A 20351-nucleotide genomic window follows, 5' to 3' on the forward strand; every position below is an offset into this window, starting at 1 on the left:
CAGGTAGTATACGGTTTATTATTTTACGCTTTTTGCAGGCGCTGAAGTATGGTAAATATGGTTAAATGAAGAATATTAAAATACTTTTTTCTAATGTGTGTGTGTTTTATAAACCCTTACCTACTATTGGATTAATAATGGATAGGTGTCTTATTGATGCCTCTCCGTTATTAACCCCTTATTCAGAATGGGCAGCGGATGCATTGAAAAACTGCATGCGCTGCCCACGTCGTGCCCAAATTTCACAACGTGCGTCGGTACGTTGGCCTGGCGCATAGCGACAGACCTGTACCAACGCAAGTGTGAAAGATTCCTTAATGAGCGTTGAATTTAAAAAAATGGAAAAAAACGTGGAGCGTGGGCTCCCATGCAATTTTCTGCGCCAGAGGGGGAAAGCCGACAGCCGAAGGCCAATATTTGTAGCCTGCTATGAATATCAGCCCGCAGCTGTCTGCGTAGCCTTTACTGGCTATTAAAATAGGGGGACCCCCCAAAAAATGATGTGGGGTCCCCTATATTTTATAGCCAGAAAGGCTATGCAGACAGCTGCGGGCTGATATTCATAGCCTAGAGAGGGGCCATGGATATTGCCCCCCCCCCGCTACAAATACCAGTCCGCAGCAGCCCCAGAAATTCCGGCACTTAGCCCCTCTCTTCCCACTCCCGTGTAGCGGTGGGATATGGGGTAATAAGGGGTTAATGTCACATTGCTATTGTAAGGTGATATTAAGCTGGGTTCATAACGGAGAGGCCTCAATAAGACGCCTATCCATTATTAATCCAATAGTAATAAAGGGTTAATAAACACACACATTAGGAAAAAAGTATTTTAATATTCGTCATTTAACCATACTTACCATACTTCAGAGCCTGCAAAAAATGTAAAATAATAAACTGTATGCTACCTGTCCGCCGTAGTCCAATTAATAACGAGTGTCCCACGACGATCTCCCCTATAGAACAGTGACATCGGGTGATGTCACTGCTCTATAGGACCCTCAGTGACACACTGACAGGAGACAATGGCTCCTGCAGTGTATCACTGAGAGGTTACCTTAGGACAAAGTCTCACTTTATGGCAATTGCTGCCTGGGAAATGTTTTCACACAGCAATGCCAAAAGTGAGACCAGGGACTATTTTTTTTCAGCAGCGGAGGAATACAGTGCGGAAGGATACATTCCTCCCGTCATTGTGTTCTTGGAGCCCCTGGAGAGCGGTCACATCAGCTGATGCTGCCGTTCTCCACAGGAGATCGTCGTGGGACACTCATGGATTTCTGCGGACAGGGAGTATATTGGTTGTTTGTTATTTTAATATTTTTTACAGATGACACTGGCTTCGGTGAACAAAGTTACATGTAATGGTGAGTATGAAATCTATGTTTAATGTACTGTATGTCTGTATGTATGTATTGTATGTAATGTATGTAATGTATGAATGTATTGTATGTAGTATGTATGTAGTATGCATGTAGTATGTATGTAATATGTATGTTTTGTTTTTGTTTTTTTTACATTCAACACATTAGCCAGATGATGGGACTACTACTGTCCCATCATTGGCTAATGTGTCAATCACTGTCCCTGTTGCAGGCATCGTCCGATGGGACTTGTAGTCCCAGAACTGCGCTGGGTTATTTTGTTACATGGATTCCATCGGCGAGGCCCACCGGGTTTATGGGGGCAGGTGTGGCTTCGGTACGATGAACAATTTAGACAGCGAAAAACTATTCGGCCTGCTATCAGATGGGACCAAAAGGACATTGGGCTATGGTTGAGGGTTATGGTACAGTATAAGTTCGGTCATTCCTTTCACAGGGGGTCCGGAACTTCAAGTCAGGCTAATCAACCCAGTGGGTCAGGTTCCTCGGGTCAATCAGGAAATTCAGGAGGGCATAAATCGGGTTTATGCTGACAGTTCAATGCAAGTTTGGGGCCAACTGCAAATTTAAACATCTTTGCTCCCATTGCAGTGGCTCCTCTCATGGGGCTGCAAAATGCTTCAAAAAAAGCCAAGTCTAAGACAGGGGCTGGTAATACCCATGGGGGTGACATCGGTGAAGTTGGAAAAGATGGCCCCTTATCTAAGTAGATACCCTTATAGGGAAAAGGCAGAATTGCTGTTTTCTGGTTTTCAAGACGGTTTCGTTATACCGGCTAACAAAGCAAGGCAATGTCTGTATATAGAGTGTAACTCCTACAGATAATCCCACTACTAATTAGGCACAACAAAGCAAAAAAGTGGAAAATAAAATGTAACTTTTAATACACAAAAAGTCAATAAAAACTAGTCACCCAAGTGAACACTTAATATGGGGCCAAGTCACCAGCATATATAATGGACTAGGAAAAAATGACAGGCCCTAGACAGGATTAAAAGTTTCCGACAATAGATGCGGAATCAATCTGAGATAAGGTTTATAGAGAAGCTGTACACTAATCATATAAGACAGCGACCAACCCTATACAAACAGATGCATATAGAAACAATAAACAGTAATGAGCAAAAACAGAAAAATATGCATACTGTAACTGTAAAAAAAGGAACTGTCTCACCAATTCCATAGGGCAGGCATCGGAGCACCGGGTGTTCTTTTGTCAGATAAACATCCGGTTGATGAAGAGATGACAATCCCTCTGTCAATCCCTATGGGGCTGCAATAAGCTATCCCCCAAGCTCCTGCCCTTACAAGGGCAGTCCACATCTACCCCTGTAAGCATATGCCCTGCACTCTCCCTATGTTGTCCCGACGCGTTTCTTCCAAGCTCAAGTCATCAGGGGAATTGCTTGTGTGAGGAGATTAAGTGCTAGTAACAGAGGGACAAAAAGTCCTGCCACCCTCTATGCTGTCCTGCAGGGTGTGGTATGCGCGATCAATGGGCTGACGGCATCGTCACCTCCAGTAGTACGTGTGCTGAGACAGTTGGTTTTGGCATGTTTGGCATTGAATGCACACGTGACGGCAGCCCATGTGCCTGGTTCACGGAATTCCATTGCTGACTCTCTTTCTCGTTCACAGTTTGACCGTATTCAGTCGTTGGCACCAGAAGCAGAGTTCGTTGGCTTGAAATGCCCTGTGGAGCTCTGGCAGGTGGTATTCGAGATGCTGAGGAATTGATAAGGTCGTCGCTGGCTCCTAGAACTTGGGAGGCTTATCAGGTGGTTTGATTATCTTGGGAGGGCATACTGATGAAAGGGCCGTATGGGCCGAGCGTGCAGGACCAGGTGGGTGCGTTGCTATCCTGGTTGAGTATGGGGGCCTCTGAAGGGTGGTCAGTGGCAAAGATGTCATGGATTATGGCAGCCCTGGCCTTGGGTTTCAAATTACAAGGGCAGCAAGATTTGTCTAAGGTCTTTTTGGTAAAGCAGGCTATTAAAGGATTTCGCAGGTGATGTAGTCACGGGGATGCTAGGTGGCCTATATCCTTTGGCTTGTTAGAAAAAGTGGGAGGGGTCTTGCCATCGGTATGTACATCAGATTTTGAATGTTGTTTGTTCAGGTTGGCTTTTTCATTTGCCTTTTTTGGGGCGTGAGGCTTGGTGAGCTGGTGTCAACCAGCAAGAGCGTGATGGGTGGTATTTTAGCTAAGGATGTGCTGTAATAGGTCTAAAACTGATCAGGAAGGTCGAGGTAAGAAGGTAGTGCTGGGTAAGGTTGCCTGTTCGGCTATGTGTCCGGTGAGTTGTGTGGCAAATTATTGGATGCTGCGGCCTAATCGGGATGGGGCTTTATTGTGTCACACCGACGGTACATTTTTGTCCAGGTATCAATTTACGGTGGTCTTCAAGAAGGAGGTTCAATTGCTGGGCCTGGATAATTCGTGTTTTGCGCCTCAATCTTTTAGGATTGGGGTGGTAACAGAGGCCGCATTGGGTGGCTTGGGGGTGGATGTTACTCAGCGGATTGGTCGGTGGCAGTCCAATAGGTATCACAGTTACGTTAGGCTGCAACGAGTGATCGCGGAACATTAATTCTTCGTCATCTTTTGGTGCTTTCATGTCTTGTTTAAGTTTTTTCTGAGTTGTTGTGTTTCTGTTGTTTCAGGGTCGCTGCCTTTATTGGTTTGGATCTTTGGTCATTCGTTCGTCCATTGGGGAGCTTTGCGTGCCGACATGTGGAAGGAGGGTAGACAGCTTGGTTTTGAACAAACAATGGCGGTGGTACGTTGGCTCAGTTTTAGGGGTATGCTATGGAGCATGGTATTGCGGGAGGTGCACAACAGCATGAGTTTGGATAGGGCTTTGGATATTTTGGTTTTGCACGCTGGTGGGAACGATTTGGGGGTGCGGCCTTTTTGGGAATTGGTTAGAGTTAAAAACCAGGATTTGTTGCATTTGTGGGTTTTGTATCCCGGTCTAACAGTGGTTTGGTCGGAAATTGTGCCATGGACACGTTGGTGGAACATGCGGTCTTGTGTCAAGATCAACAAGGCCAGAATAAAGGTGAACAGGGCGGTGTTGTCTTTTGTGTTCCGGAACGGGGGTGTAGCCGTTCGGCATTTTGAATTGGAAAAAGGGGAAGGTGGGTATTGGTTGGCTGACGGCATTCATTTGAATGCAGTTGTGTCAGGGAGAGACTAGGTGAGCGAGAGCTAATAACCCAGGCCCCTGCAGTTTCCCTCAGACTAAGGAAATCCTGACTGACCCGCTACCTGGAGTTTACACTTAAGGTGTGCATATCCAGGCCTCGAATCTCACCCTGTCTCCTGAGCTCAGCCCTAGGCTGAAACCTCCGCCCACCACCCAGTGAAGATGTTATTCCCCAATACCCAAAGTTAGCACAGACAAGGATAAAGGGAAATATACACCACGCCGCAGTCACTCAGGAATACACTATAAATGTGCAGGGCAAAATAAATACAAATATAGGAAGGAGTAAATAAGACAAAGGAAAATACATCACCAGCAACGAATCTCCAACCACCAGCTCTCCTCACCAGACCGAGATAACAACGCACAAGACAGAAGCTATAATCGGCGATGCCCAAAGATCAGGAGAACTATTTAAAGGCAGTGGGCATGGCCCAGCTTCCAATCCAAGGATTAGGTAAATTAACCCCGGAACAGCTAGATAAAATCTAGCAGACGCCAATGAGCAAATAGTGGTCAAAAGCGGAATTACCGCTGTCTGTCGGACGACCTGGTCTGAACAGCGTCCGACATGACAGTACCCCGCCTTCTACGAGGAACCCCAGGGCCCTCAAGGCTAATAGGACCCGGCTTGTCCGGATGACGGCGGTGAAACAACCTGACCAGCCGGTCAGCATGAACGTCCGAGGCTGGTACCCAGGACCTCTCCTCAGGCCCATAACCACGCCAATGTACCAAGTACTGTAAAGTGCGATGCACTACATGAGAGTCAACCACCTTGGAGACTTCAAACTCCAAATTACCATCCACCAAGACTGGAGGTGGCATAGGCGCCGCGTCCACAGAACCCACCACCTTCTTTAGAAGAGACCTGTGAAACACGTTGTGTATCTTATACACCGTAGGGAGCTCCAATCGGTACGCTACTGTGTTAATGACTGTGGTGACCCTAAATGGACCAATAAACCGTGGACCCAATTTAAGGGATGATATTTTGAGTCTTATGTTTTTTGTGGATAACCACACCCAGTCATCCACACTCAGGTCCGGACCTGGCACACGCCTACTGTCAGCCACACGTTTGTACCTAGCACCCACACTCAACAGGCGCTGTTTAACTCTCCTCCAGACTGATGACAATTGTGTTCCTAACTGGTCCTCCTCCTGAACGCCGGAAGAGCCCCTCTGACTCAAGGTACAAAATTGAGGATGTAGCCCGTAAACACAAAAAAAAGGAGACTCCCCAGACGACTCCTGGCGGTGATTATTGATGGCAAACTCAGCCAAAGGAAGAAAGGTAGACCACTCCTCCTGGTTATCAGAGACAAAGCAGCGTAAGTACTGTTCCAAATTTTGGTTCATACGCTCAGTCTGACCATTTGACTGAGGATGAAACGCCGAAGAATGAGATAACTTGATTCCCAGCTGTGAGCAAAATGCTCTCCAAAATTTTGCCACAAACTGAGACCCCCTATCTGACACGATGTCAGACGGAACCCTATGAAGTCTGACCACCTCCTGCACAAATACTTGGGCCAGAGTCTTAGCGTTAGGCAACGCAGGCAAAGACACAAAGTGCGACATTTTAGAAAACCGATCAACAATCACCAAGATGACCATGTTTCCAGCTGATGAGGGCAAATCAGTGATGAAATCCATGGAGATTTCCGTCTATGGCTTACTAGGTACCTCAAGAGGAAGTAATGTGCCAACAGGATGGGAGCGGGGCGTCTTAGCTCTAGCGCACGTGGTACAAGCTGACATGTATGAGACCACGTCCTGTCGGATCTTGGGCCACCAAAACCGACGTGACATCTACTCCAAGGTACCTCTAACCCCTGGGTGACCAGCCAGGACAGCATCATGATGCTCCGCCAAAACCTTTAGGCGGAGATGAAGCGGTACAAAAGATTTGTTGATGGGAAGCTCAGATGGTACCTCCTCCTGAGCCTCGGCAATCTCAGCCTCAACCTCGGTAGTGAGAGCCGAAACCACAACACCCTTTTGGAGGATGGGTACTGGATCTTCCCGAGGTTCTCCCCCGGAAAACACCTGGACAGAGCATCCGCCTTAGTGTTTTTAGACCCCGGTCTGTAAGTGACCACAAAATTGAACCGCGTGAAAAACAATGCCCAGCGAGCCTGCCTGGGGGACAGACGCTTGGCAGACTCCAAATACAGCAGATTCTTATGATCGGTAATAACAGTTACCTGATGTACCGACCCCTCCAAGAAGTGTCGCCATTCCTCAAAGGCCAACTTAATTGCCAACAACTCCCTGTTGCCGATATCGTAGTTACGTTCGGCGGACGACAGTTTCTTGGAGAAATAGGCGCACGGACGTAAACCACTCAAAGATGAGCCTTGAGATAGTACCGCCCCCACACCTACCTCAGATGCATCGACTTCCACAACAAAAGGTTTTGATATGTCTGGCTGCACAAGAATGGGGGCTGAAACAAAACTGTTCTTAAGAAATTCAAATGCGCGCTGTCATGATCTCTGCAGGCAGAGATCATAGCAAGCCTATAGAGGAACAAGCTCTCGGAAGATGGAACTATACTGACCATGAACTAAGCCTGCCGCGCAACTAGAAATAGCCAGGTAGCATTTCCTATTTATCGCTAGATGCCCAGCTCTGGCCTAAGACCTAAATAGCTAGCAGAGGGAAATATAAGACCTGGCTCACCTCTAGAGAAATATTCCAAAGAAGACAGTAGCCCCCCACATATAATGACGGTGAGTTCAGATGAAACAACAAACGCAGCAGGAAAATAGTCTTAGCAAATTTGAGGTCCGCTTACTAGATAGCAGAAGACAGATAGTATACTTTCATGGTCAGCAGAAAAATACTAACAAAACACCATCCAGAGATTACCTTAAACTCTGGCATTAACTCATAACGCCAGAGTAGCAATCCCTGATCGACGAGAGCTTTCCAGACACAGTAACAAAACTTCAGCTGCGAACTGGAACAAATAGGCAAACGAAACATGGACAAAAGTCCAACTTATCAGTAGTTGTCTAGAAGCAGGAACAAGCACTGAGAGGCATCAGATAACATTGTTGACCGGCAAGAAACCACCAGAGAAATGAGCTTAAATAGCGACACCCACTACTGATGGAATCAGGTGAAACAGGAAAGAGGATGACAAGTCCAATTCCACAAGCGGCCACCGGGGGAGCCCAGAATCCAAATTCACAACAGTACCCCCCCCTCAAGGAGGGGGCACCGAACCCTCACCAGATCCACCAGGGCGACCAGGATGAGCCCTATGGAAGGCACGAACAAGATCAGAAGCATGAACATCAGATGCATTGACCCAAGAATTATCCTCCTGGCCGTAACCCTTCCAGTTGACCAGATACTGGAGTTTCCGTCTGGAAACACGAGAGTCCAAAATTTTCTCCACAACGTACTCCAACTCACCCTCAACCAACACCGGAGCAGGAGGCTCAACAGAAGGTACAACAGGTACCTCATACCTGCGCAATAACGACCGATGAAAAACGTTATGAATGGAAAAGGACGCAGGGAGGTCCAAACGGAAAGAAACAGGATTAAGAATCTCCAATATTCTATAAGGGCCGATGAACCGAGGTTTAAACTTAGGAGAAGAGACCCTCATAGGGACAAAACGAGAAGACAACCACACTAAATCTCCAACACAAAGCCGAGAACCAACACGACGATGACGGTTGGCAAAACGCTGAGTCTTCTCCTGGGACAACTTCAAATTGTCCATAACCTGCCCCCAGATGTGATGCAATCTCTCCACCACCGCATCCACTCCAGGACAATCCGAGGATTCCACCTGACCGGAGGAAAATCGAGGGTGAAACCCCGAATTACAGAAAAACGGGGACACCAAGGTGGAAGAACTGGCCCGATTATTGAGGGCGAACTCTGCCAATGGCAAAAAAGCAACCCAATCATCCTGGTCAGCAGAGACAAAACACCTCAGATATGTCTCAAGGGTCTGATTAGTCCGCTCGGTCTGGCCATTAGTCTGAGGGTGAAAAGCAGATGAAAAAGACAAATCTATGCCCATCCTAGCACAGAATGCCCGCCAAAATCTAGACACAAATTGGGTACCTCTGTCAGAAACAATATTCTCAGGAATACCGTGCAATCGAACAACATTCTGAAAAAACAGAGGAACCAACTCAGAAGAAGAAGGCAACTTGGGCAGAGGAACCAAATGGACCATTTTAGAGAAACGGTCACAGACCACCCATATGACAGACATCTTCTGGGAAACAGGCAGATCTGAAATAAAATCCATCGAGATGTGTGTCCAAGGCCTCTTAGGAATAGGCAAGGGCAACAGCAGTCCGCTAGCCCGAGAACTACAAGACTTGGCCCGAGCACAAACGTCACATGACTGCACAAAGACTCGCACATCTCGTGACAGAGAAGGCCACCAGAAGGATCTTGCCACCAAATCCCTGGTACCAAAAATTCCGGGATGACCTGCCAATGCAGAAGAATGTACCTCAGAGATGACTCTGCTGGTCCAATCATCCGGAACAAACAGTCTATCAGGCGGACAACGATCCGGTCTATCCGCCTGAAACTCTTGCAAGGACCGCCGCAGATCAGGAGAAACGGCCGACAAAATTACTCCCTCCCTAAGGATACCTGTGGGTTCAGAATTACCAGGAGAGTCCGGGTCAAAACTCCTAGAAAGGGCATCTGCCTTAACATTCTTAGAACCCGGTAGGTATGACACCACAAAATTAAAGCGAGAAAAAAATAAAGACCAGCGCGCCTGTCTAGGGTTCAGGCGTCTGGCAGTCTCAAGATAAATCAAATTTTTGTGGTCAGTCAATACCACCACCTGATGCCTAGCCCCCTCGAGCCAATGGCGCCACTCCTCAAACGCCCACTTCATGGCCAAAAGCTCCCGATTCCCAACATCATAATTCCGCTCTGCGGGCGAAAATTTGCGAGAAAAGAAGGCACAAGGCCTAATGACGGAGCAGTCGGAACCTTTCTGCGACAACACTGCCCCAGCTCCGATCTCCGAAGCGTCAACCTCAACCTGAAAAGGCAGATTCACATCAGGCTGACGCAACACAGGGGCAGAGGCAAAACGGCGCTTAAGCTCCTGAAAGGCCTCTACAGCATGAGGGGACCAATTAGCAACATCAGCGCCTTGTCTGGTCAAATCAGTCAGTGGTTTAACGACATCCGAAAAACCAGCAATAAATCGGCGGTAAAAGTTGGCAAAGCCCAAAAATCTCTGAAGACCCTTAAGAGAGGAGGGCTGAGTCCAGTCACAAATAGCTTGCACCTTGACGGGATCCATCTCAATGGAAGAGGGAGAAAAAATATACCCCAAAAAGGAAATTTTCTGGACCCCAAAAACGCACTTAGACCCCTTCACACATAAAGAATTAGACCGCAGAACCTGAAAAACTCTCCTGACCTGCTGGACATGAGAGTCCCAGTCATCAGAAAAAATCAGAATATCATCCAGATATATTATCATAAATTTATCCAGAAAATCGCGGAAAATATCATGCATAAAAGACTGGAAAACTGAAGGGGCATTAGAAAGACCAAAAGGCATGACCAAATACTCAAAGTGGCCCTCGGGCGTATTAAATGCGGTCTTCCACTCATCCCCCTGCCTGATCCGCACCAAATTATACGCCCCACGAAGATCAATTTTAGAGAACCACTTAGCACCCTCTATACGAGCAAACAAATCAGTAAGCAATGGCAATGGGTATTGATACTTAACAGTGATCTTATTCAGAAGCCGATAATCAATACATGGTCTCAAAGAGCCGTCTTTTTTTGAGACAAAGAAAAACCCAGCTCCCAAGGGAGAAGAAGATGGACGAATAAGTCCCTTTTCCAAAGACTCCTTTATATATTCCCGCATAGCAGCATGTTCCGGCACAGACAAATTAAACAAACGACCCTTTGGATATTTACAACCCGGTATCAAATCTATGGCACAATCGCACTCACGGTGCGGAGGTAACGACCCAAGCTTGGGTTCGTCAAAGACGTCTTGATAATCAGAGAGGAACTCAGGGACTTCAGAGGGAATGGACGACGAAATAGAAACCAAAGGTACGTCCCCATGAATACCCTTACATCCCCAGCTCAACACAGACATAGCTCTCCAGTCCAAGACTGGGTTGTGAGACTGCAACCATGGCAATCCCAGTACCAAATCGTCATGTAAATTATACAGCACCAGGAAACGAATAATCTCCTGGTGATCCGGATTGATACGCATGGTTACTTGTGTCCAGTATTGTGGTTTATTATTAGCCAATGGGGTGGAGTCAATCCCCTTCAGAGGAATAAGAGTCTCCAAAGGCTCTAAATCAAAACCACAACGATTGGCAAAGGACCAATCCATAAGACTCAGAGCGGCGCCAGAGTCAACATAGGCGTCCGTGGCAATGGATGACAAAGAGCAAATCAGGGTTACAGACAAAATAAACTTAGACTGAATAGTGCCATCAAAGTTTTTTCTGCCTGAAGTTCCAAATGAGGTTCCTCATAAAGCAAGCCCAAGGCCAGAAAAAACGCATCCACATCGCGTAACGCAGGATCCCCTGCTGGCAATGAGAAGGCCCAATCTTGAGGGTCACCCCTGAGCAAGGAAATCACAATCCTAACCTGCTGAGCAGGGTCTCCAGCTGAACGAGACTTCAGGGACAAATAAAGCTTACAATTATTTCGGAAATTCTGGAAGCTATCTCTATTCCCTGTGAAGAACTCCGGCAAAGGAATTCTCGGCTCAGATACCGGAGCATGTACCACAAAATCTTGTAAATTTTGTACTTTCGTGATGAGATTATTTAAACCCGCAGTTACACTCTGGAGATCCATTATTGTCAGGTGCACACAGCGCATACAGAGATTAGGAGGAGAGAGAGAAAAAAGACTGCAGCAAGGCAGACTGGAAGAAAAAAAAAAAAAAAAAATTCCAGCAGACTTCTTATAACTCTCCTTTCTCAACCTGGGTCTTTAACACTTTAGTGGCCGGTCAAACTGTCATGATCTCTGCAGGCAGAGATCATAGCAAGCCTATAGAGGAACAAGCTCTCGGAAGATGGAACTATACTGACCATGAACTAAGCCTGCCGCGCAACTAGAAATAGCCAGGTAGCATTTCCTATTTATCGCTAGATGCCCAGCTCTGGCCTAAGACCTAAATAGCTAGCAGAGGGAAATATAAGACCTGGCTCACCTCTAGAGAAATATTCCAAAGAAGACAGTAGCCCCCCACATATAATGACGGTGAGTTCAGATGAAACAACAAACGCAGCAGGAAAATAGTCTTAGCAAATTTGAGGTCCGCTTACTAGATAGCAGAAGACAGATAGTATACTTTCATGGTCAGCAGAAAAATACTAACAAAACACCATCCAGAGATTACCTTAAACTCTGGCATTAACTCATAACGCCAGAGTAGCAATCCCTGATCGACGAGAGCTTTCCAGACACAGTAACAAAACTTCAGCTGCGAACTGGAACAAATAGGCAAACGAAACATGGACAAAAGTCCAACTTATCAGTAGTTGTCTAGAAGCAGGAACAAGCACTGAGAGGCATCAGATAACATTGTTGACCGGCAAGAAACCACCAGAGAAATGAGCTTAAATAGCGACACCCACTACTGATGGAATCAGGTGAAACAGGAAAGAGGATGACAAGTCCAATTCCACAAGCGGCCACCGGGGGAGCCCAGAATCCAAATTCACAACAGCGCGCACAGCAGCCTCAGGCCAAACGGAGAAAATGGTACCCTTTTTAGTCATGTCAGTTAGCGGTTTAGCAATGATGGAAAAATCCTTGATAAATTTCCTATAGTAGTTAGAAAACCCAAGGAACCGCTGAAGTGCTTTCAGGTTATCAGGACGTTCCCAACGCAGCACCGCCTGCACCTTAGCGGCGTCCATTTTAAAACCAGAAGCAGACACAATATAACCCAAGAAAGGCAACTCTTGAACAGAAAATACACATTTTTCAAGTTTAGCATACAGCTTATTCTCTCTGAGAAGCTGTAACACCTGCCTGACATGATCTAAATGAGTATCACGGTCGCAAGAATATATGAGAATGTCATCTAGGTACCCGATAACAAATTTCCCCAAAACATGCGAGAACACATCATTGATGAAATGTTGGAACACTGCAGGTGCGTTAGTCAACCCAAACGGCATCACCAAATTTTCAAAATGACCCTCAGGGGTATTAAAAGCCGTCTTCCACTCATCACCTTGATGGACTCTTATGAGGTTGTACGCCCCCCTGAGGTCAAGCATGGTAAACCACTTAGCACCTGCAACCTGGTTGAACAAATCTGGTATCAGAGGCATAGGGTATGGATCACGAACCATAATCTGGTTCAACTGCCTGAAATCCAAACACGGGCGTAATCCGCCATCTTTCTTCTTCACGAAGAAGAACCCTGCTGCCACCGGCGAGTATGACAGCCTGATGTGCCCTTTGCTCAAGCTTTCAGCAATGTAATCTTTTAATGCTTGTCTCTCCGGACCGGAGATGTAAAACTTCCTTGCTTTAGGCAATTTGGCCCCTGGTTTAAACCTGATAGAACAGTCATAAGGACGATGTGGCGGCAACTCTGAACAACCCTTCTCAGAGAACACATCCACAAAATCCTGAAGTGACTCCGGAACGCTTGAAGTCACTGCAGCCACACATGTGGCCAGGCAATTCTCCTGGCAGAACTCGCTCCACCGAATTATGTCCTGAGTTTTCCAGTCAATTACCGGGTTGTGCATAGACAACCAAGGAAAACCCAAAACCACCTGAGCAGGAAGATTCCTGAGCACCTTACATGTAACCTGCTCGGAATGTAGAACTCCAATGTGGAGTTTCACCTCAGCCACAAATTCAGTAATCTCCCCCTGAGAGAGAGGAGCAGCATTGATGGTGACCACGCGGATAGGATGAGACAGTTTTTCAATCCTAAAACCTGCTGTGCGCGCAAACTCCTCATCAATGAGATTTGTGGCTGAACCACTATCCACAAAAACAGTAATTGGCAGCTCACTGCCAGCAACTAAAACCTTAGCAGGGAGCATGCACTGAGAAACCACCATGGAGGATATACATAAGCTCAGACTGGTCTCCTCCACACCCTCTGAGCTAAGAAGTTTTCCGCCGTTGCGTTTTTCTTAGGCAGCAGATTATTGATATTAATAAAATGACCCGTTTTACCACAGTAAAAACAGGCTCCCTGCTTCCTGAGCTCAGGGACTGGACGCTCCACATGTGACACCCCTGCGATTTGCATAGGCTCCATGGGCTCACCTGCAGCAACCTCACGTGAACCTAAACCCTCTCCCATAGGCGGTGTCACATGCTCCCCCTGACGCAAACGGCGATCAATGCGGACAACCAGACTCATGGCGGAATTTAGAGAAGCAGGAGTCTCGTACATCAGAAGGGCTTTTTCAACCCTTCCAGAAATCCCATGTATAAACTGACTCCGCAATGCTGGATCATTCCATTGTGTATCGATCGCCCAGCGACGAAATTCAGAACAGTAATCCTCTGCAACTCGCTCCCCCTGGCGAATAGAGCGTATCTTAGATTCTGCTAGAGCCATTTTGTCAGGTTCATCGAAGATTTTCCCAAGACAGGAAAAAAAACTCTCCATAGAGTCAAATGCAGCAGAATCAGATGGCAAAGAAAACACCCATGCTTGGGGATCCCCACTCAACAATGACAACACCAGGCCCACACGCTGATCCTCATTACCTGAAGATATCGGGCGCATACGGAAATATAGTTTGCAAGCTTCATGAAAAGAAACAAATTTACTGCGTTCCCCAGCAAATTTTTCAGGCAAAGGAAATTTAGGCTCAGCAACTCTTCCTGTCGCTCCAGCTTGCACATTAGACACTGCTAGTCCCTGTTGCTGTACTGCCCCCCTTAACTCCGTGACCTGTAGGGACAGCATCTCCAACTGGCAGGTTATGGAAGTCATGGGATCCATGACAAAACACAAAAAAAGAAACCCCTTTTTTTTCTTTTTTTTTTTTGTGTTGGGCCGATTATAATGTCAGGGAGAGACTAGGTGAGCGAGAGCTAATAACCCGGGCCCCTGCAGTTTCCCTCAGACTAGGGAAATCCTGACTGACCCTCTACCTGGAGTTTACACTGAAGGTGTGCATGTCCAGGCCTCGAACCTCACCCTGTCTCCTGAGCTCAGCCCTAGGCTGAAACCTCCGCCCACCACCCAGTGAAGATGTTATTCCCCAATACCCACAGTTAGCACAGACAAGGATAAAGGAAAATATACACCACGCCGCAGTCACTCAGGAATACACTATAAATGTGCAGGGCAAAATAAATACAAATATAGGAAGGAGTAAATAAGACAAAGGAAAATACACCACCAGCAACGAATCTCCAACCACCAGCTCTCCTCACCAGACCGAGATAACAACGCACAAGACAGAAGCTATAATCGGCGACGCCCAAAGATCAGGAGATCTATTTAAAGAGAAAGAGGAAACAGCTGGACTAAATATAACGCCTGCACAACCACATATAATAGAAAAATATACAACCTTTATTAAACACCAAAAGCGATATAAAAACAATTAAAAACAAGATATACACATATCACATCCCCATTCCTAGTTAATATGAGTTCTAACAATTGAAGTATAATGTGTGCCGAATCACTCCACACAGGGCAATAATAACCTGCAAACAATAGACAGGATAATAATAGTAGTACTTATCCCTAATAGGATCAAGAAACAGTACTAGCCTAGATAATACTGATCCAAATAACAACTAGTCACCCCTATACATAGTCATACAACCTGATACATAATCCAGGGAATATCTCGGGGTAAGAGCAGCCATCATATATGGTCAGGACAATGAGAAGATGTAAAAAATCCCAGATGCACAAAGGCCTATGTGGTGCGGCAGTGCAAATGAGGGAAAGCACCAAGAAAGCTAATGAGCCATGAGGCAGGAGCCGGCATGCACATGATGAAGGACCATAAAGGCCAGAATGGGGTGTGGGAGAAGAGCCCCACGCGTATCGCTACCGCAGCAGCTTCGTCAGGGGAAGTGTGCTGATGGCGAGAACACAAGATCTATTTAAAGGCAGTGGGCATGGCCCAGCTTCCAATCCAAGGATTAGGTAAATTAACCCCGGAACAGCTAGACAAAATCTAGCAGACGCCAATGAGCAAATAGTGGTCAAAAGCAGAATTACCTCTGTCTGTCGGATGACCTGGTCTGAACAGCGTCCGACATGACAAGTTGGCAGTGATTTTTGGGCTCTGGGTCTACAGGATGGTATTGAAAGGGCCGTAGCTTTTCGGTATGGTGGGGTCTCGGGCCTTTGAGAGGTTCAATGGCCCTCGTTGTGGTGGCTGGGGTGAGTCCTTGGAGTTGGTGGAAATTGGTTTGGGGATCCATTGGCATATGGGTCCCCTGTTTTTTGGAGTTCAACAGGTTTCGGATCTGATGAATTGTGGAGGGGATTTTTGGCTGGGGTAGTCGAATGCCCGAGAAGTTTATCGTGAACAGTGAAACCTTTGAGTTTCTTGGTGCTCCCGAGCCAGGGTGGTAACGGCTGGGAGTAAATCGGTGTTACTGTTATGTTCACGATTATGTTTTGGGTAATCACCAGATTCTTTGAAGCTTCAAGGACTCCTCCTAGTATAAGAGTTAATATATTGTGTGTAATTATTTAATTGGTATGTTAAAAAATAAAGGCTGCTGTGGCTAAGTTATTCCAAAGAAATTATTGCCATGTGTTCTTTGTGTGAATGGGAATATGGGTATTGGGCAATTATTGGGTGTGGGGTGGGGTTAAAAGGTATGGGTTGGGGTAGGGCCCCGGTATGCCCCATGGACTCGACAATGCCAGTGTCAAGAAATGGCCAGAGCAGGGCCCTCCCCCCTCCCCCATGGCCTGGGCGGAGGCCAGCATGGCAGTGGTTTGGAGGTTTGGGGGATATAGGGTAATTAAGGGGAGGGTCACCGTGGGGGGTGGTATTAAAGGTCAGGTTGGGGGTGGGGCCTGTTAGTTCCCGCTCTCCAAACCCTGGAATCGTAGCCCCCTCCCGCCCCCCCTCCTTTTTTGCCAAGATATAGGTTGAAGTCAGGTGGGTGTTATTGTGGTATTATTTTAGCGTTCTTGCCGGGTCATTGCGGCCGAGGCGGCTGGGGGGAGTCCTTGGAGTTGGTGGAAATTGGTTTGGGGGATCCATTGGCATATGGGTCCATTGTTTTTCGGAGTTCATCAGGTTTCGGATCTGGTGAATTGTGGAGGGGATTTTCGGCTGGGGTGGTTGAATCCCCGATAAGTTTATCATGAACAGTGAAACCTTTGAGATTCTTGGTGCTCCCGAGCCAGGGTGGTAATGGCTGGGAGTAAATCGGTGTTACTGTTATGTTCACGATTATGTTTTGGGTAATCACCAGATTCTTTGTAGCTTCAAGGACTCCTCCTAGTATAAGAGTTAATATATTGTGTGTAATTATTTAATTGGTATGTTAAAAAATAAAGGCTGCTGTGGCCAAGTTATTCCAAATAAATTATTGCCATGTGTTCTTTGTGTGAATGGGAATATGGGTATTGGGCAATTATTGGGTGTGGGGTGGGGTTACAAGGTATGGGTTGGGGTAGGGCCCCGGTATGCCCCAAGGACTCGACAATGCCAGTGTCATGGCTCCGCATCATGCTGCATCCACAGAAGAGCAAAAAAAGATTCTTCTTACCTGCCTGCGCTCCCGGCATCGTGCGTAGTTCACTCCCTTCAGAACCGGATGATCATGTTAAAATGACTGCTGACCTATCAGGGGCAGGTGGCTGACTTTAGTGCATGCATCGAGGTCACTTTAAGGAATCGCTCGGTGTCCAGATGCTCCAGTCCGACCCTAGATGGGACTGTTCTGGTACAATTCTGGAAAATTAAGGTTTTCCCAAGTTTGAAAAGGAGAGGTAACACTCAGTTTGAGACTTAAAGAGGGACTTAAATGTCTCAATTATGTGAGCAGCAATGCTGATGTTACTGGATATCCACAATTTTGTGTATGTGGTTGTGAGAAAACAATATTATTAAATTGCTAATGAGCATATCATCAGTTTATAAGTTATGGCAGCGGTGATTATTTGTATTAACCATTTTGTATTTATGTTGCACGCATTTGCTTTTTATAACCATAATCTAAGAGACCATATTTTTTTTTCTTCTTAGTAAAAATCCTAAGCTTATATACTGGCTTAAAGTGTAAAATAAATAAAGTTAAATAAAAAAAATAATAGCTGGGATCATACTGCTATGACCTGGGATAATTACAGCCAGGGCAAAATGCTAGCATCAGTTATTTTAACAATATTACCATGGTAATGTCTTTGTCTGCGCTGAAGAGATAAAATGATAGCAGCGTAATGGTGTTTCAAGTGCTAATGAGGCAATTATTACAGGTCATCACCTAGAGAGCTAAAAACTTGACAAACATTTCTGTGTCCAAAAATATTAAATGTTGTGCCATTTACTAAGTAATGCTCAGCGCTGGTAATGAAGTTACCTGTGACCTGTATCCATCCTGACAGACAATCCATTTGTTTCCCTGTGACTGATTAACATTTATAAATGACTGATCGTTCTATGAAACCCAGAGATCCAAAGGGGGTGGAAGGGTCAAGCATCAGGTCGCCTTGGCATCCAGCCTCAAACCCTTGATATTTTGATGAAAATACAAATTTCAAGAACAACTCAGACAAATATTTTAAAATTGATTAGGATAGGACTATGAAGCTGTGTCAGGAATTCAAAGTTAATGATAGGTATTAGATTGGGAGTAATATGGTTAAAAAAGGGTGCTCCTCTGCTACACAGAGTATTTCTTGCAGAAACTAGAAAGTTGTCCACTCGTGATTGCATAAGGAAAGTCATGGCTATGGGTTTCAAGAGCAATGTCGAGAGCAATAGGGAGAATCGGAGTCTTTCAGCTGAAGATAGAATTTAAACTTAAAAATTAGCCCCCAATTTAATATTTGTAAAAGAAAATACAGACAGTACTCACTCTCTCCTGGTCCAGTGCCAGTTATCTGCCACTTTTCTGGTTTCTTTGTTTTGGTTTCAGAAGTAATGTTTCAAGCACAACATGTATCACCGATGCAGCTAATCATTGAGCTTGGCGGTTCAGCTGATGTAGACAGCACATATCACTGAGCTCAGTGATTGGTTACAGCAATGATGTTCGATGACATCACAGCTGCATCTAAAACACAAAGACTGAAGCAGGTGCTTAAATATGGTGCTTGACCAGGGCAGGTTGAATGCTAAATGTGTATGTTTTTATTACAATTAATAATTTGGGGTCTGCTTTTTTGAAAATCCCTTTAAGGACAGGAATTTGATGATCTTTGGGTGGGGGGAATGTTCTTCTAGGGATAGACAGGGCTGCTTCTAATGGGGAAATGTCATGATAATGTGGGTAAAGAACTTAGAATTTGTAAAGTTTCACAGACTGGAAGAAGAAGCAGGGATTCATAAGCAGAACAGGTTGCAGATGTCTCCAGTAGAGATGGTTGAACCCGAACAGTAAAGTACGGGGTCCGTACCAAACACCTAGCATTCGGACATGGACCTGGAACACAGATGTCTTCATGAAGATCATTTTACTATTCGGGTTTGGCACATCAAACATCAGGTGTTTCATACGCTGTCATCTGCATGATAGTGCAAGAAATACCGATGGCTCTGCTTGGTGGTAAGATTATTACCACTGGTCAGAGAGCTATGATTCCTATGATGACAGCAAGAGCCAGCAGCTGAAATCAATGTTAAAAAATTTACCACTGGTCAAATTCATTGACTGATGAGAGAGTGCTACTTCTATCAGCCTACGCCTGCTGTCAGTGATAACAGCAAGAGCAGGTGCTGCTGATGGTAGTTTTCAGCAACCAGCGCCTGTGCTATATATAAATATTTTTTTTAAAGTTACATGGGGTCTCTTCTATTTTTGATAAACAGCACAGGCAAAAATGACAGCTGGGGGCTGCAACCCTCCGCTATCAGCTTTATCATGGCTGGTTATTAGGAATAGAGTGGTTCCCACATCCATATTTTTAATTATTAAAGTAAATAAGTTAAAAAAAACAGCCTGGGGTCCCCACCATTTTTGACAACCAAACCAGCTAAAGCAAATAGCTGGGGGCTGGTATTCTCAGGCTGGTAAGAGTCCATGGATATTTGCTTTCCCAGCCTAAAAATAGCAGCTCAAATCCACCCCAGAAAAAGCATCAGCTGATGGGACTACTGCTCCCATCAGACTACGCCTGCTGCCGCTAATAACAGCGAGAGCAGGCTGATGGGAGTAATCATTAGCCAGCACCTGTGTTTTAAATAAATAATTAAATAAAAAAACAGCCTGGCTTTCCCTGTTTTTTTTTATAACCATCCAGACAAATCTGACAGCTGGGGGCTGAAAGTTGGTTATCAAGAATGGTCGCGTCCCCATGCTATTTTTTTAATTATTAAAATAAATAATTTAAAAAAACGGCATGGGGTGCCCCCCATTTTTGCATCCAGCCAAGATAAAGCAGAAAACTGGGGACTGGTATTCTCAGGCTCGTAAGAGGCCATGGATATTGTCCCCCAGCCTAAAAATAGCAGCCTGCAGTCACCCAGAAAAGGCAATGGCTCTTCCCACTTGCCCTGTTGCGGTGGTAAGTGGAGTAATATTTGTGGAGTTGATGTCAGCTGTTTATTGCTGC

The 20351-nt window shown here is 45.8% G+C and overlaps 1 long non-coding RNA gene across 1 annotated transcript in view; it reads right to left on the reverse strand.

The window, feature by feature from the left end:
* The window catches only part of LOC143793706 (uncharacterized), a 40332-nt gene extending 22856 nt beyond the window's left edge, over positions 1-17476 (reverse strand). The window contains exon 1 of the long non-coding RNA XR_013220209.1: positions 17345-17476. This is a non-coding gene — a long non-coding RNA (uncharacterized LOC143793706). The remainder of the gene's footprint in view (positions 1-17344) is intronic.
* Between the last annotated feature and the right edge of the window lie 2875 nt (positions 17477-20351).

Source organism: Ranitomeya variabilis, chromosome 1, assembly GCF_051348905.1.
Source record: "Ranitomeya variabilis isolate aRanVar5 chromosome 1, aRanVar5.hap1, whole genome shotgun sequence".
Taxonomy (NCBI): Eukaryota; Metazoa; Chordata; class Amphibia; order Anura; family Dendrobatidae; genus Ranitomeya; species Ranitomeya variabilis.